This window comes from Antennarius striatus, chromosome 10 (genome assembly GCF_040054535.1).
Source record: "Antennarius striatus isolate MH-2024 chromosome 10, ASM4005453v1, whole genome shotgun sequence".
Classification (NCBI taxonomy): domain Eukaryota; kingdom Metazoa; phylum Chordata; class Actinopteri; order Lophiiformes; family Antennariidae; genus Antennarius; species Antennarius striatus.
In genome coordinates, this window is record NC_090785.1 from 14218701 (window position 1) to 14237874 (window position 19174).

At 39.1% G+C, this 19174-nt stretch overlaps 1 protein-coding gene across 1 annotated transcript in view; it reads right to left on the reverse strand.

Moving 5' to 3' along the window:
• The window catches only part of nlgn3a (neuroligin 3a), a 117466-nt gene extending 99593 nt beyond the window's left edge, over window positions 1–17873 (reverse strand). The window contains 1 exon segment of the mRNA XM_068326249.1: window positions 17688–17873. The gene's annotated coding sequence lies outside the window, so the exon portion shown is untranslated.
• Between the last annotated feature and the right edge of the window lie 1301 nt (window positions 17874–19174).

Genomic DNA, 19174 nt, shown 5'->3' on the forward strand with positions numbered 1-19174 from the left:
GAATGAAGGTATCAGAATGGCATTTACAGGAACATACAGTAACACACACACACACACATGCATGCACACACACACACACACACACACACGCACGCACGCACGCACGCACGCACACACACACACACACACACACACACACACAGAAAGTGATTCAAGTGCTGACAAAGTAGGGCTGTATTTTTTCTTCATGCTGCTGTTATCAGGTCACAAAATGCAGGTGTCCTCTCTGTACTCTTGTTGGAAAAAAACATTATGACGATCTTTATGACGATCTTTTTTTCAAAATGTTAAGCACGTCAATATTAATAGAATGAAAAAGGCGAAAGTTTTTTGTGAGAACAATGCAGTACATGTAGACTGCAGAGTTATATTATAATAAATCCTCAGAAAAGAAGCAGGCATGATTTCATTAATGACCTCATAATTACCTTTCAGTGATGAAGAAGAATATAGTGAAAATTCTAAATAACAGTATAGTGGGTAAAGAAAGCAGAGAAGAAAACTGCATCAGTAACAAACAACCTTTTTGACTGCCACGTAACGGCAACTAAGCTGTGAGGAAAATACCTCAGTGTTCAGCTTCTGCATTTTTTCAGGGATTCATATCATCTCAAATGTATTTTTTAAAAGTTTTTTTCTAAATAACCGTTACAGTGGGAAGGCTCATTAAGTGTATAAAGCTCACCGCTTCTATTGAAAAACCTATTCTGGGAGAGACCCTACAGACTGTATAAAATTAAACTGGAATTATGCAGATAATTTATGAGGCTGTAATATCTACATTTTGGTTGACATTTCTTGGCAGGGATGTAGAAAATTAATTCATGTGGTTGCAATATCCCTGCCTCCCACAAACCCCCATTACAGGAACTAAAACACAAACAGAAGTATCCTCATACAAGATTAAAAGCCAGGCCTTTGAAGAGCTGATCATCCTGGGGACAACAGTTAGCTTTGCACCATTTCAAAAAAACAGCACAGCCTTATACTGAATGCGTGTAATTCCATACTTTCATCCAAAGCATTTTAAATTATATTGTCTGTAGAAAATTTCAGATCAACTTGTCCGGAATGATGTGGCCATATTTAATGTTTTTACAGTGAAATGAAAGCATCACTCTAAAATGTATGTGTTGTGTGAATTTACAATACGTGCTTTAAGTACGAGAGGTAAAAGAATCTCCCCACGGCATAAGCTAAATAACAACCTTAATTTAAGGTAAGTAGGTTGCACTACTCAGTAGAAAATGAAAGGTCAGTGCAAACTCTGTGTGTGTGTGTGTGTGTGTGTGTGTGTGTGTGTGTGTGTGTGTGTGTGTGTGTGTGTGTGTGTGTGTGTGCGTGTATGTGTATATATACTGTATATATGCATATATATATGCACACACACACACTCACACACACACACACATATATTTATATGTACAGTATATATATATATATATATATATACACACAGTATATATACAGTATATATATATATATATATATGTGTGTGTGTGTGTGTGTGTGTGTGTGTGTGAGAATATACAGTATACACACACGCACACACACACACACACACACACACACACACACACACACACACACACACACACACACACACAATGACCCGACCCAGACGCTGGCAGTAAAATTAATGACCTAATAAAGCAATATGTGCCTTAGCATTTGCAGCAGTTACATTCATGTACAAATACGACATTTAGGTAAAAAGGTGTTAAACTAGGCTGTGTGTAAGAACAAGAACTCATTTTTCTGACCCTGAATTAATACAGTGTACTGTTTCTGTAATTCTGTCGTATCATCAGCTACAGTTTCGTAGCCTCACCTTTTCCCTCACGGCATGCACATGGTTTTTCAAAACCTTTGTGAATCATACACCGAATGTAAGAGTACTTAATGGTGATTGATGATCAATTAATTTATTAATTTTGAGAAAAAAAACAACATGTTGATGAATGCAGCAACACCCACCACATTATTCTGTTTCTTTTCAAAGACCTTGACTGCTTGGCTTTCTTGCAGAGAATTTACCAATTCCAGAAGCACACTAGTAGAATGATGCTGTTGAGATGCAAATACTTGGTAGTTGCAGAGAAATGAGAGATGCCAAAGTGTATTGTTGTGTGACAAGCGGGATTCCTGGATATGTAGCTGAAAGCCGAGTTGTACGCAAGTGCACTTGAAGCGGCAAAAAGTCTCAATTTATACACAAAACAGGGATAAGGGATTTAGAAGCATTGTGGTGCAAGCCCTCTTGAAAGGGGGAGGATAGGGTTACAGTAACCCAATGAAAACATTGAATGTACTCTGTCGACTGCACACGATGCCTGCAGTTTTATGGGAGCATAATTAAGTTTTGAAGAGACGAGAGAGTAATGTGCTTTTAACTAAAGGTCAACGGTAAACAACAACGAGAGGAACTCATGATTACTATGTATAGTACAAGAACAAAAAGGATGTTGTTGCACCAATGAGAAAGTGACCTTCATCTAGAGTGCAAGACAAAACAAACACATGCTGCACCATAATAATCAAAGGTGTGTCTGTAATTAACACTACTGCAGGAATTAGTCCTAAAGCGTGGGCATAAGTTTACTTTTCCTAAAGTTAAGGCATTTTTAAAAAATAAATTTAAAATGTCAGTCATTTCATAAATGACATACAGTATGTAGCATAGGTCACAGATTTATTCTAAAGTTTTCAATTTTTTTATGAATGCGGGAATGCTAACAAGTGGCTAAATGAGAGATTTGGGGTTTTAAACACCATAATGCAGAAGATATAAAGTGCTCTAGTCATTAACCCAAATTTGCAGCATTGTTGTGTCTGGACTGTACTTTATAGTATTCACCAGATGTCGAATGTAACATCATATCAGACAGATTGTGAGGTTACGCAGTACTCAATCACAAATCTAAAAACAAAATATGTCTCTTAACTCCGTGAGTAATCCGAGCTGCAGTCAAAAAAACCACCACCAGCAAACCATCAACATCTCCTTGACAGAGGTGAGAAACAATGATGAGTAAATGGATTGTGCTGACTATATGCCGTGTCTCTCTGATCTGATTGAACGCTCGAAGCGATTCCCAACACCAACTAGGAGTCACACACATTCACTCAGCAGTGGCAGAGGCCATTGGAACTGGCACCTGTTCGTCAGGAGTTATAATCCATCACACAGCCGGGGTTCACAAACTTGCCAGAGGACACTTAAATAGAACGTATAATTTAACAGACAGAAAATTCCACTTTAAGCAACTGACCCACATATCATGCTTGGAAGGAGCTGTCGATGTCCAGTGGTTTGATTACTTTTGTACTAAACTGTTATTCAACAATTAAATTACAACTCCGGTAATCTGTTTGCATGCGGCTTTAAAACAGTCGATGCCAGGAGCAACAGTGGGCTAATTAACTAAACATCTGGACTTGCTGGTGTGTTCAAATCGACTCCACCTGAACACAGTGTACTTAAATGACATACTGTATTTGAAGCCGTATGTTATGTTCAAGCTCCTCCTTCAAGTAACTCTAAATGAACATGGAGCAGTAGGGCAGAAAATGTAATATTCATCAACAGTCTTCATCATGCATGATTAGAAAATGATCATGTGGAAAGAGGCATGTAAATCATGTCTAGTATTACATTACAAAGAGCTTCATACGGAAGTTCAATTATTGTACATAATGGACATTTTGACCTTTAGAGAACAAAATTATCATACAGATACAGTAACTGTACATCTGGCAAAGTTAATATTATTAGGAAATGTTCTTAGTCAAAATTTATATATATATATATATATATATATATATATATATATATATATATATATATATATATATATACATATATACTTATGTGAGGAGGATTGTCCAGTGGGAAATACAGCGATGACTGGAGATCCATTTTGTATCATATCTTACTCTTACTCACATCTTACATTTTGTACCAACTCTAACTCTATAATGTTAGGGTTAATCTTCTGGCACTTTTATTCATGCTTCCAAAATCAAGATTATCTTGCTGAAGAACATGTAAATTTTACGACAGAGTTTATTTTCTGTAATAATGCAAAATGCAAATTAACAATCACATTTCATTTTCTTCAGGAAACTGAAACGTTATATAATCAGTATAGCTAGCTCTTCCATATATTCAGATTTTATGATGTAAAATTTTATGGACTGAGGGAAAGGTAAATTATTATTTGAATATAGTCCCGACTGCTTTCATCTCCGTCCAATAATAAATCATTTACTCTTAAAAATAGGACAATTGAAAATGCAAATGTGGTTCAAGCATTTACACCTTAATTCATCACATTACAGGCTCATACAGAGTTGCAGCTAGGTGGATTTATGAGGTGATGTAGAAGGCTTACTGAGACGATATCAATCACTACAGCTGAACCATCCCCTTACCCAGTACCTACACATCCCTGGGCTGATTTCCCTATTGATCCTACCCAGACTGCCGTGCTGGAACGAGGGGTTTACCTGATCTTTCTCTTCAGGGATGCCTGGAGCTATGCAACGCGAAGCTTTCAAAATGTGACAGTAAGAGTCTGATTTATCCATCAATATGATAAAGAATGTGGTGTCCAGTGATTTCAGATGCGACACACAGGCAGGGTGGGGTGTTGCGTGATGGAAGAGATAGCAGCTGTTTTTCCTCCAGTGACTCTTACAGTTGTTGGTTTAGAAAAGCAGCTGTCTAACTCTGCTCGTCGCTCCATCACATGAATATTCTGGATATTATTAGTCTGGCCAGATGATCCAGATGATGATGATGAGGTCTGAGGGACATTTTCAATGACTGTGCCTGTTGAGAGTAAACAACAGAGGGGACCAGCAGAGTCCTGTTACTAATACCGATCTGCATCATCTGAAAAAGCAAGCCAAGTGTAACTAAGGGGCAAAGCCCGGAAACAGAAGACATGGGTTGGGATTGGCTGTGTCGCGGAGAGGCAGAGACATGTCTCAATATCAAACATGGAGGAAGGAACACTGTCTCCTGACAAGTCCTTTCAGCTCACCCTGACAGATATGTCTCTTCTCCATTCACTATTTCTAATCCTGTCTGAAAGCCTATCTTGAATGTCAGGCTTCTTCCTAAATTGGCTCGTGTTCTTAGTGATTGATTAAAGTACTTTAACCCAGCTTTATCAGACCACCCTGAACTCTGTATTTCTGCCAAATCTATTAGGTAATGCGTCCTACATTATTGCGTCGGTGGGTCTTACCTACCCCCATTTTTAGAAAAGACAAAGATGGAGGTAGGTAAGACTATTTACTAGGATAGTGAAAGCTGAGCATTATGGCTATTTGATCAGGGATGACGACTGAGGAAACAGTTCAGCTACTGGCTGGAGGGGGGTTGCCATCTTGGAGAAATAAAAAAAAACACACACTGCGGACCAGTTTCTGTAAGAAATATGGAAATGTAATTTGTACCCAGCATACTACATTGTAGAAAAGAGATGACAGCAATAATAAGATAAAAATAAGGAGTCAGCAAAAAATTTAAAAAAAGAGTCACTCCAAGTAGTTACCATCACTGTAAAGCAAATCTAGTTACTGCATTTTAATCAAATTATAACATGGTTTTAGAGAGCATAAATTATGATAAAAAATCTTATTCATTGCATCTTTTTACAAAGTCTGTCACCACCAAAAACAGTGAAAAATTTAATTATGCATATTAATTTTTGCAACCATACTGATATATTGAATCAATTTTATTGACACCGATGATTAAAATCAGGGCAGTTGTTCAGCATTGATGCATGTACTGAATGGAATATTCCAGAAAACATTCGACATTCAACTGAGTGAATCCGTCTGTCATCAGCAGGGGTGAAAGTAATAACCTCTGGTTCATTTGATTTTGAGTGCCTTGATAGAGAACCCAATGATTTACATCATTCAGTTCTGAAACAGAACTGTTTATGGTTATGCTAGAGCACAGGATGCCGATTAAAGTGAATAATTTGTTTTGCTGTGCATTTCCTAACTTCCATGGAGTGTTCTGCCAAAGCGATTGCGCCTCTTCCAGTACGTACACAAAGGCTCAGTGGTGATTTTTGCCTCTCTGATGGATGATAAAATAACGTTTTATGAAGTGTTTTTCACCTTTGTGCTAACTGTCACATCTACTCCATTCGAATTCATCCTTAACACTTTATTGACTCAGAAAACCAATTTCACCTTTAAACCAATTAGTAAATAAAGGATGTTGTTGCCAGTCAACATCAGAGGTCAAAACAAACAACTGCTGAATAAACTTTCACATCTGCCTGCTAAGAAGGAAGCTTCTTGTCTACTTTAGTAATTCCCCATGTTCATCAAATTGTCATGTTGCCAGATTTTGTGTCACTCAGTCCATTTGAGGGCGTGTTCCAGCAACACCCAAAAGCATGTCCTTAAATGACAAATAGCATCCTACTTCACATTTATCTGATACCAGCTTTCTTTTGTCACTTGCGCTGTTTTGCAACAGGAATCATACACGTCATTATAGTAAATGCTAATCTCAAACCCTCTCACACTCAAAAGTTCCAGTTAAACTGTCAGTGTGCCCAAACACATGCTGAAATCCACAGATTCCCAGATTGTCAGACCAGCCATAGAAGCAGCATGAGGCTGACACCAGTTTCTGACGAGTGGCACCCTGGTATGACATTATTCTTCAAAATTGCCTTAAATTTATCATCAGTACAAAAAAGTGTGCACAGGGATAAAATTAAGGCACATTTCATAATAACCATTTTTTCTGTCTCCTACCTTTGACTGATGACCAGTAGTACGAGAAACACACCAGCGTTCTCTGACATTGGGCTAACAATACGGTTATAATTCATGCGTTCTAATGCTGTAATATCCCCCATGCCATTGCACACAGAGGAGAGGTTGCCCTGATATTAATGCTGACGCCTGAGTCCTAGACGTTGCACTTAGAGTGTCTCCTGCAGGACATTATTCAACCACACACAGGCACTACAGAGTAGTGAGACAAGAGTAGACCACTATTGCACAAAAGTCACATTTCCTCAGACAATGCGGCTTTCTGAGGGTGCTCAAGGTCATACAGCAAGGCGCCACACGCACAGGATATCAGCTGTACTTCATCCACATCATTCGTATACACACTACCGTGAACTACATGCATATCCAGAATTGGAATCCTATTAGTGTACTTTTAACAGAGTGCACAAAGACATTAATGACTGTACATGTTGAAGTAGGCCATGCCTGACCACTGCAGGCAGATTTGGCCTAAGGTTGTCTGCACTTCCTCAAAAACTGCACACACTGTAACTCTTTTCCTATCCTGTGCCCACTTTGCAGCAAAGAAGCCCAGAGCAATGACAACACATGATGTAGACTCTGTTTATGTGCTCATACGCTTCCCAATCATGTATCCAGTCTCGCACATGACTGCTGCTTTTTAAAAACTCTATTCTCAACCAACTTTTCCACCTTATTTCTCATGTTTTTGTTCATCGGATGATAATAAACATCCTCCCTATTCCATGTTTCATTAGCAACCTGCGGGGGGGGGAAACGCTTTTCCTGCCAACATCTGGATGTTTAGCCTGCTTGGGTGAGAAGTCATATCGGATCAGATCCTCTAACATCAAATGCAACTTGAGGGCGCATCACTTATTCATTTAACTGCTGACATCTAAACTATGCCCTAAACGGTAACAATTTAAAAACTATTCCTCTGTGCAAGAATTTCACCAATATGAACACTACCAGCAGCATTTTTTACCAGGCATGAGCATAGATGAAACGGAACAAGTATGTTCTTGTTTCCTTGCTGGAGAACCTTGGCACCTGTGACAAGGAAGCAGAAGGATGGAAGTGCTTCCAGATCTTGTGTAAAACATCATGTGACTTTAAATTCTGTAAGGAATGTTTTCAGACACTAAAAGCAAAGTCATAAGAATGGAAATGGAATGTCACCTATTACCAGAATGTACAACGTGAGGAACAGAAAGCCTGAATGGCAAAAATGATGGCCTGTGTAGGTGTTTCTCCCTTTGTGCTGATGTGTGTGTGTGTGGGTGACTTGTTTTGTCCTTTTCATTTTTTACAAGTTAGCAGGAAAAAAATGTGTGAGATAATTCAAAAGAAAATTTCGACTCACTGGGAATAAAAATCAAGTTATTATTCAAAGCTTACAAGCATGACAGCAGTAAATAGCCATACTTTAAATTTCTGGGGACAAAATCAACTACAAGTATGACATTAAGACTCTTTTCTAGCCTTTTTTCACAAAGGTAAACCTCAAATAATTTTTTCCCCTTATGAATAATTAAGGGGAATATCTGTTATCGACAGGCTAGTCGATAACGATAACAGATGCCTCAGAAATAAGATTGTTCTCTCATTCTGCAGGAGATTGGTATGCTAACAAACTTCACAGACGGAATCCGTATGTGATGGAAACAAAGACCAGGTTTTTGATGGAAGAGGAGAGCCGCCTCAGTGTAGGATTAAGTGCCTTAGATCTAATGATGAGAGAGGACCTGTTTTTATTTGTTCTCAAATAGGCATTTGGCTCTTGACGGAACATCAGCCGCATTCTGTCTCCTGAGGGTACAAATGCTAATCAAAGACCCGGCTTTGTCAAATGACCACTAAACACCTCATGTCACATAACACAAGGTGGGACAAGTACAGAGGAAGAACAAAAATCATTAAGAAAAAATTATTCTAACTTACAATGAGACTATAGTACATACCAATGGATGCTATATGTTTTGGGTGCTCGATTCCAAATCATTACAGGATGCCTCATGTTTTGGGGATGTTAGCCCAGTTCAGCTCAGAATTCCTTTGTGGGATTCTCTTTTCCTATCAATATCAGTAGCAGTGGCTGCCAGAAGATTAGGTAGTTGTGGATGCCTGGGGCTGTAAATCTGGGCCATGGGTTGTGTGGGATGTTCAGATAAATGGGTTGGGCTTTGTTTTATTGCAACATTGCATGTCTTAACTTTCTGTGTCTACCAGGGATTTAGAAAATTTGCTACTGTCCTTGGGCCTCTCTCTGCTGCAGCAGTGGCTCCGAGTTGGGTTTGAGTCAGCCCTGCTGACCCGAGATTACATAAATATCCTCTGTGAGCCATTCAGCTCTACATCCATGCCCTACTCTTTTGGTCGCTTTTTATCTTAAGCAGCATTTTGCTGCTGTGTGGGTATGGGGTGCAAGCCTCAGATTAAAAGGGAAAGTGAGGATCTTCATTTCCCCAAATTTGACAAGTCCTTTCAGGCTGTGCTGGACAGTCAAAAGCAAAGGCTTGTCAATGGAGTACTCTCTTCTCTCAGGTTGTCTATTGAGAACCCTTGCTAATGGATGTGGATACAACACATATTTACATGGGAATCAGCTGGACATCATTCACGTGCAGCAAAACATAAATGTGAAGGAAAAGTGGGCTATTGAGACACAGAGCACAATTTTTCCCTGAGGAAATATGTCACATGTCTTTTGTGATAAGGTTTCTTCATTTGTGAATCCTTAATGTATTCTCACAGTGGGAGACAGAGGGAAAGACATGGTTTATTAGGTCAGCTCTGGATTCCTTGTTACATAGTGATCATGGATCTACTGGATAAATCACATGAGTATCTTATGAGCATGTAAGAGTGTCTAATCTGGCTGAGGTATTTTTTAAAAATCAAATACGTCTATATGAAGCAGTTTTGGAAGTATATTTTACACCAACGATGCTGTATGTAAAATATGCAATACAAATTCCATTTGATACTTTGATTTAGATGTAGACTTGGGAGATAACTCTGACATACACGAGGCTCAAAGAAAGCCGTTCCTGTTTGATGAAATGTTCATCTTCAACATCAATATCTAATAACTCCATTCAATGTAAAGTTGATGAATGACTTGGTGCCAGGATTCCAAAAAAATTTGAAGAAAGAATGTTTATTCTTACTCTTAACTTACCAATTTGAGATTCAGTTAAATGTTACTGAATGAAATGTGGATTGAATGATTATGAAGAGAATAAGAGATGACAATGTAGATAAATACTGGGGTGTCAGAAACCATTGAATGATTTAGTAATTTTTCAGCACAGCGAGGAGATCTACCTCAGTCAACAATCTTCACATCGAAGAGAGAAGATAGAAGAAACTCTGAGATAACACTTCAGTATGATTCATGTTCTGCTTGTTGTTTGTTTAGTGTGGAAAAAAAAATTGACAGGAAAGTATGAATAAAACAAACTTGGCAGATTTTTTGTGTGACTGGCTTTCCCCAGCCCAGAGCTCACTTGTCAAAAGGCTTATCCAGGCTTACCTTTCAACAACCTAACCATTTTCCTCTTGTTTCTTTTCAATCTCAACTCTTCCTTCTGTCCTTGCTCTTATCCTCTCTGATCCCCTCTCAATTCCTGCTACTCTCACAGAACCGTTTTTATCCAACAGTATCATTTCACTCTTTTGCTTTCAGATTGACCTGCCCAAAACCGTTATGTCATCCGACACCTGTACTTAATCCCACTTGAAATTCATAGTGGCCGTAGGCCAAAAGGACTTACAGAGAGAGAAACTCCAGCTCTGGTATCTTATGTGCCAAGTCTACCTTCCTATTGGAATGACATGAGAGACAAGAGGCATGACATACAATGGGACTCTGCTGGGTAATTTTAGTAAGAGGGGACACTGTGAAACATGGTTCCAAAAACAACCCACATATTCACAGTTTTTGAAAAAAAAGATTTTTGAGATTTTTATTTGGGTGGCCAAAACAAAACCTCAATTCTGAGAAAAGTACCTCAAGGATTGTCTTCTGCGCTTGCCCACATCACCAAACTAAAAAAAAAAGAGAACATTTTGTCTGATAAAAATCCACAAGAAACTCATTTAAAAATTTCAACTCCTGCTCTCATGTGCATTGTTTTACTTCCAACCATTTTCCTTGTGACCTACAGCCACCAATTCATCAGAGCTGCCATCTTAGGAGGGAAGCCACGGGTCTATTTCTGTAATGACACAGATTTTCAGTCGAATCTGGATCCATATCTATGTAATGAGCTTCAGCAAGTCAAAGAGAGCAGATGAGGTCAATAAACTCTATTTTACATGGATTTAATGCTGGTCAAATACGGATGGAGAATAGTTAAAAAAAATCAATAAGCTAAATTTTGTATTATTCAAGCTTCCAGACCTATGCCTCTGAAAAACCTTTCCGTGTATTTTTTATTTTGGCAGATTAGAATCGAGACAATTTCCTGGGTTCTGTTTTTATGATGGGTGATAACATGAAGGTGATATATTTGAAAGAAAACTATAATTGTGACGAATTTAAGCACAGATAGGTCCTGAGTTTCATGGAGGAATATCTCTGTCAGGAAGGAGTGCCAGGCTGGCCAGAGATAAAAAATATACTATGGTCAAGAGCAGGTCTACGCTGAAAAACCAATCCTAAAACCGGCACAGTCCCATTAAGTAGAGATTTTACAGTGTCATTAAGACACTTTCTAAATAAAGAGACTAAAGTAAGTAGCTTACTGTTTACTCGTGTATTGCTTTACTCATATTGTTTCTGTTAAGGTGTTTGGAGACTACATAAGGAACTGTGGTCCGACATTCTGTAACACTCATGCTTCATACCTACAGGTAAATCAAAACCCACAGTAAGCCTGATTTCCTGAAGGAATTTTTTTTTCTTTTTTTTTTTCTCAACATCATAAGACAGAGACTAACACTGACACTACGCTGAAGCCATCAGGAACACTTTGTCACTGTTTTGTTCAATCTGGGTAAAATACATACAGGCAAACCTCGGTTTCCGACTACAATTTGTTCCGAAAGGCTGTTCAAATACCGATTTGTTCGAATTCTAAATACATTTTCCCATGACAAATATCTGTCTACGTATCTATCTACGTATCTATCTATCTAATGTAAGACGCTAGAAAACTACCTTTTTTCAACATAATATGTTATTTCAAAATGTCATTTATATATCAAATTGTATACTAATGAAACATTTCAAAGAATGTAAAAGAAGGAAGCAAACACGAGAAAGAAAGAAAAAAAAAGCATTGACGTAATCAGGTTAGCCTAAGGTACGAGTTACCGTCATCTTTTGGACAGAAGTTTACGGTACCACAGCTCGTACCATAAGCAATTGAACGCAAATTAAGTGAAAAAATTATTGAATACAGTAAACTAAAATAAAAAGCACATTATCGTCACGTTTTCTCTCGACTTTTCTCCACTTCTCTCGCCTTTTCTCTAGCTTACCAGCAAGAGATAATAATAATAATAATAATAATAATAATAATAATAATAATAATAATAATAATAATAATGGATTAGATTTATATAGCGCTTTTCTGGGTACTCAAAGACGCTTTACATTGGATCCATTATTCATTCACTCCTCATTCATACTTGGTGATGGTAACTACGTGTGTAGCCACAGCTGCCCTGGGGCAGACTGACGGAGGCGTGGCTGCCAATCTGCGCCTACGGCCCCTCCGACCACCAGCGGAACAATCACACACATTCACACACCAGCGAGTGCCCCACTTGAGACAAGGACGGAAAAGTGTCTTGCCCAAGGACACCACAAATGACTCGGCGGGAGCGGGAATCGAACCACTGATCTTGAATCACTGGCCGATAACACTGAGCCACAGTCGCCCAAAAAATGTGTTCGTTTCGCGTTCGACTTCCAAATTTTGTTCGACTTCTAAGACAAAAAATTCTGAATTTTTTGGTCAAATTCCGATTTGTTCGATATCCAAAGCGTTCGAAAACCAAGGTTTGCTTGTACATAAAAAATAACATTTTTAGACCAAAATTAATGGGACATCGCCTCTGTTGTGAAATTCCTTGGGTTAAATATGTTTTTATTAAATGTGCAGAAAATGAATAAAAAACAAAAATAAAACATGGCAGAAAGCGACAAAACAACGGCCCGTTTGCTATGAGGCAAAACCGGCCCTATCCTTTACATTTATGATACGCATAATATTTTATTTGATCTCCAGGACTGTCAATATAGCCAGAATGGAGGGATGAAAAATGAAAACTAAATAAGTAATGACTCAGTAATCCAGAGCTTTGAAAAGGCTCAGATCTGTGCTTATTGCCTAAGAAAGAAAAAGAAATAAAAAAAAAACAAAGAAAAAATGAAAGAAAGTAAACAAAAAATAAAGAATCAAAAATGAAGCAGCGTGATCATAATGCAGGACTCAATCTGAGCCCTGATACAAAAAAAGATGTTAAAGAGTTTAAAGATGAATTTGAATGTGTGTGTGTGTGTGTGTGTGTGTGTGTGTGTGTGTGTGTGTGTGTGTGTGTGTGTGTGTGTGTGTGTGTGTGTGTGTGTGTGTGTGTGTGTGTGCGTGTGTGTACAGTAAGCATGTGTGTGTGTGTCTATGTGAAAGGGAGGCAGGAAGGATCTCAATTAATCTCTTGCATTACTGCAGTCATTTCCCTCTCTTCATCACAAGCATGTGCTCTGCAAGAATTAAAATATTTAAATCTGTAATCTGTCAGCATTATGAGGTTAACACACACTCAGGCGCCTGGTGTCCTATCCGTCACCACGCTTTCCACTTCTCCTGCCACCTCATACATCACAGGAACCTGACATGGACTTTGGTAGTTGTGGCTGGAAAAGCCTTTGTGGACAGTGTCTGTAATTTCTCAAGAGCGGCACAGGCGTGTTGTTGGACCCTGGAGGAACATTAAGGGAAATGTCTGCCGCGGAAAAAAAAAAAAAAGATGCAGCACAGCAGAGCTCGAGGAAGCCCCTAATTGTTACCCCAGTGCATGCATCCCGGTGACTCTGGATGATTTTACCTTGTTCTTTTACTGTGTGTAAACCAACATTCATTATTGATTTGGTGGCACATACTCTCACACAACACGGCCTAATGAGTAGACTTAAGTGGATTGTTAGCTCGGCTTGGTGCATTCATGAGTCTCATGAATGCACCTTTCTTATGTACAGTGCCATGTTGTCTAGGAACTCTGAATTAATAAATAAGAATGAATAAATTGAATGGGATTAAAGTTTGAATGACAGTAACCCCATACAGTATGTGAATATTAGGTTGATGGAAGACACTCCAACGTAGCCCATTTAGCCAGCTCCATGTCATGTCTTCATACGACAGGCTTTCACTAAGCTCCTTAAGAGCCTGCCCAGGGGGATCTATGGTGGGCTGGAGGTACTGACTCAAGCCTTATCTCCACTAATTTACCCCATGAATTAGATGGGCCCTTGCTTCTGTGTCCTGCCTGATACACACAATATTTTTTTTGTCTATGTTAAGAAAATGAGAAGAGAAAGGGGTTTAGTGTTTGCTTCATTGGATAGGAAGGGGGAAATGACAGAGGAAGGCAGTATCTGCCATGTCAACGTCAGCTGGACAGTAACGTTCATCCCCAGGATTTAAAACTGTTGATTCCCTGTCACTTGCTTGTACATTTTCAGGGTGGATTAAGTCAAGTAAAATGAAATTTGAATCATGCGGATTAAGGTGAAATTTAAAAAGTAAACAAAAAAATAGGCAGGCCTTCACCTCTGTCAGCCACACGGTAAGGATGACTGCTCCTTTGTTCACTTCACTCTTACCTTCAACAGACCTTTTAAAATTCAAAAAGCTTAAGAATCACAAATGTGAGCTTTCAGTGCATAGAAACCAGTCCATGAAGTGAAGAGTTAGTCTTTTGACGTGTTGCAAAACTTGTGTAATTAGAAAATAAATCCCCAATCACAGTCATAGTGACATTAGAACTAACATCTGTGCAAACAAACTTATATACATCCTTCAGCTGACATATTTCAGCGAGCTAAAATGACTTCTGTGTGTTTCCCATCAACGTGATGAACTGAACTTGGACCCAAATGTAAGCTCAAATACTTTATTCTGCAGTACAGCTTTGCATCTGAAAGAATCTCCCTCCACAATGACAGCCTCCCTCTGCCTCTAGCTGTCTGTTTTCATTTGATGCATTTCTTAAAAGTCCCCTTTAAAAAGAGAAAGCGATCAAAAAATAGCTCCCCTCAGCGGCTGCAGGATTCGTGTGGTCCCTGAGTTTTACTCAGCAAGCGTTGTCCTCAGCCTGAGTATCACTGAACATAAATGGCCTGATTAATAAATAAATAATAAACACATAACTCCTGGCAGACAGTGAGTACAGACATACTGTATGACATCTGCTTTGTAGTTAGAATGATGATGTCCAACTAAATCTTGTTTACTAAACAGACATTGGTCTTTGGCAGGAAAACCTCTTCATCGAGGGAGATGTTTTTGGGTCATGAACAATGTAAAATTTTGTGTTAAATATGTTATGTGCAGCAGTGTTGAGGCATTTACTTTTGCCTCAGTCCCGAAGTATTTTTTAATTCAAATCAGGAGACTTTTATCTTTTGAAAGAATCAAAAATGTGACTTTTCTGCTACTGGAAAGGATTTGACAAGTGTATCAGGAATTGCTTTTCATGTGCATTTTCATTCGCTTTTCATGGCTTCCGTCATGTGTACAGCATATACGTACACATATGCACACCTCTATATATGCACAGAGCAGTCCACACACTCACTAACCGCCATTTCCTCATCTAGGTGTGAGAACAATAATGAGAGGGCTGCAAGAAAAAAAGAAGGCTAAAGAACAAGAGGCCTCTCGGGCCAGAGACCAGTGAATGGTTCATCCATGATAAGTCAGGCCAGGACTTACTCAGGTGTATACACTTTAGGTCAGAATGAAGCCTTGCTGACCTTTGCAGCAGACGAGGAGTCTCATGGAGCTTTTCTTGAGCTTTTCCGAGACTGTCAGAGTAAACAAGAGACTCAGAGCTACACTTCAAAATGCTGCTCTTATGCATGCCTGGCAGTGATTACATACAGACAACTTCTTGATGGCCCCAAACGTTCCTGGCCTAATAAATCTAGCTAATGAACAAATTCAGCAAGCAGTGTTCAGCTGAGACACAAACCTTGGAAAAATAAAAGTCACAAAAACTAGCAAGGAAACAGCAGGTCATTTGAAAAATAGATACTTACTAGACTGGAATGCAAACTAACTAAGGGCGAGAAAGAGAATTTACATGCAGCCGTCGCGAGCGTAATCCTTCACATGACATTTAAGACACATAAATTAAATCCAGACTCCTAATCAAATTTCATAGGGGGATTTAAATGCACTCAGTAATGTGACTGTATCATTATTACCCATTAAGGGCTTATTCTATGTACCAATCACCATGGCAACTCTTACTTGACATTTTCACTTCTTTTTTTTTTTTCAGGAGGGGGTTTAATTCTCATAGTTGATCATTCTTTAAACCACTACATGCTGAGGCTATATACTTCTGAGATTCTGCCATATGTCCAGATTTTATGGTCGTAAAAACTACAGCCGCTACAAAAGTCCCACAGGATTATTCCCTGGGTTTAAATTCAACACTATTCTCTCTCAAGTGGTGTTGTGTGTTTTTGACTGCTTTCTTTGGAACAATAAAAAGTTGAAAACTGAGGTTGTTTGCTACAAAAACCAGGCAGTCATGGAAGATAATCAGTGATAATGGAAAGAGGAACAAATAAGACAGAATTTCACTCATAAATTGATATGAGAATAAGAGAGACATGCACTCACTGGTTTGTCTTTTTCCACTCTAAAGATTAGGAAATATTCTTGTAGACAAATTCACTGAACCTCACGCATTCAAATTCAGCGAGCTGCCTCAACCATGTAATTCAAATCAGTTTAATTAAAGTGAAAAACCTCTAAAAAAAAAAAAAAAAAAAAAAAAAAGACGGAAACGGAGATCCCCACTGATGCATGTGGCAGAATACCCTGCAGCTCACCTCCACAGATGGAGACATACGTAGGGTTACTGGTGGTGGTTATTAAATCTTTGATCTGATGTCATTGTGGACGATTCACTCGTTCTTCGTTTAATTTCCGCTCATTTTTTATTTTTTTTATAATTTAATTTGCCTAAAGCAGGGCTATTTCTTTATGAGCGTGTGTGTAATAGGGATGCGAGAGGAGAGCAGAAGGTGCGTGTTTCCGAGAGAGAGAGAGAGAGAGAGAGAGAGAGAGAGAGAGAGAGAGAGAGAGAGAGAGAGAGAGAGAGAGAGAGAGAGAGAGAGAGAGAGAGAGAGAGAGAGAGAGAGAGGGAGGGAGGGAGGGAGGGAGAGAGAGAGAGAGAGAAAGAGGGGGGGAGAGAGCGAGAGAGCTTGCGCGTCACTGCTCCATCACGCACACAAGACGTTATGCCAAAGTAACAAGTGCTCCGAACAAATTCTACAAGCGTGTATTTTCTGCATTAACGCGTCTAGTGTATATTTTCTAAAACACGGTACGCGTGTCAATGTGGACAAAACACGCACACACTTAATCCACATCTCACAGAGAGCGCAGTTCGACTCACAAAATCCAGATGCGTTTTGGAAGTATGGGTGCTTTATGTCAGTTTTACTGCTCTGCGTCGATGCGGCGTCAGTCAGTGCCAGTCTTTATCTTTACAGACAAAATAACAGAGAGATGAATGCCATAGTTTGGGTGTAAGTAGCCCGATGTGGCCACATTCCCTCTGCCTTTCTCGAATTCACGGACACAGTCTAAAAAAAATCTCCTCAGCTGCTCTTCAAGTATCAAAAAAAAATGACTCACCTGCCTTGTGAAGACGTAAAAACCCCATGCCGTGTTTATAAAAAAAAAAAAAATTAAAAATAAAAAGCAGGACAATGTTTCACTGTTTCGCGGTCTTTACTTGCAGTCGGGTAATCCAAATATCCAAATAGTCAGCGCCCTGTTTGTTTGTTTGTTTGTTTTTTTCTTAGCACTCTTCCTGTTAAACGGTTCTTATCATCCTCACTCCTCTATCATTTTAATGAATTTCTACCATTTTGTTGTTGTTGCTGTTTTCCTAGAGGGAATCTCTCCTATTTCCTCCCGGTGCGTTCTGATGCTTCTGTCTTGACTCCCCGGCTCAACTCGAGCTAACGCGGGAGCGCGCGGCGCGACCCCGTCTGGGATATTCGGGAGCGCCGATTGGAGATGGAGAGGAGAGTTACTAGGTAACCAAGGGCACACACATCATACATGAAAAAGAGCAAAGGATTTATGTCCTCCAACTATGCTCTGCCCTTCTCTCTGACCGTCATCAAAAAATGAGCTGTCCTCCCGTTTTTCACCGATGGGTTTCATCTCAGCGTCTCTCTAAAAGCACGCCGTCCCGTTAAAGGCGTATTCTTCCCGTTTCGAGCCGGTCCGTACGGGATAAACGCTATTTTTTTTAATGTACATACACATACATATGTATTTTCGTGGGGATACTATTTGAGGTCATGATTGAAGTCTGCGGAGGATAAACTGTCGGTAAAGATTCGCTGCTAAGAGCTTTCTCTTTATGATGATGGAGGAAATTTATGAATGAAGACGAGGGCAATGGGAAACGTTCCTTAAATACTTTACACCATAATTAGAAGTGACAGAAAAACCCTTTACAGGAACCTGCGCACCCCGCTTAACAAATTAAACGCAGGCTAAATCTTTATTGTAGCATATATTCTATTATCATGATGTTTAGGGAAAAAAGTCTTTAGAAAGAACTGAAAGTAAGGTAAAGCAAATTGTAATAACTGATGCCCGAATATAGTTCATCGAATAAGAAAGTGAAATTAAGTAATCAAACTATTAAAATAAATGATAAATCATCCAATTAGCGTCATTAGATTCAAAAATCAAAATTATTTCTTATACACAGTCATGTAAAATGCAGTCTTTTGCAGTAATTTGCATATTAATATTTTGTACTATTTTAACTTTGCTCTTGAACTTTTGTTTTAACATTTAAGGCACAACCTGGGACAGGGGGTTACTAATTAGCCTAGGCCAAAATCAGAATTGCACTCCGTATGAAATAATGTTTACATGTATCAATCAAGTTCAATCAAGTTTTATTTATATAGCGCTTAATCATGACAGCAGACATTTCAAAGCGCTTTAACAGATAGAGAAACCCAACTGAACCCTCCAGAGCAAGCATAAGTGACAGCGGCGGGGAAAAACTCCCTCGATGAGGAAGAAACTCCGGCCAGGACCCAGACTCTTTTGGGCGGCCATCCGCCTCGACCGGTTGGGTGGAAAAGAAATCA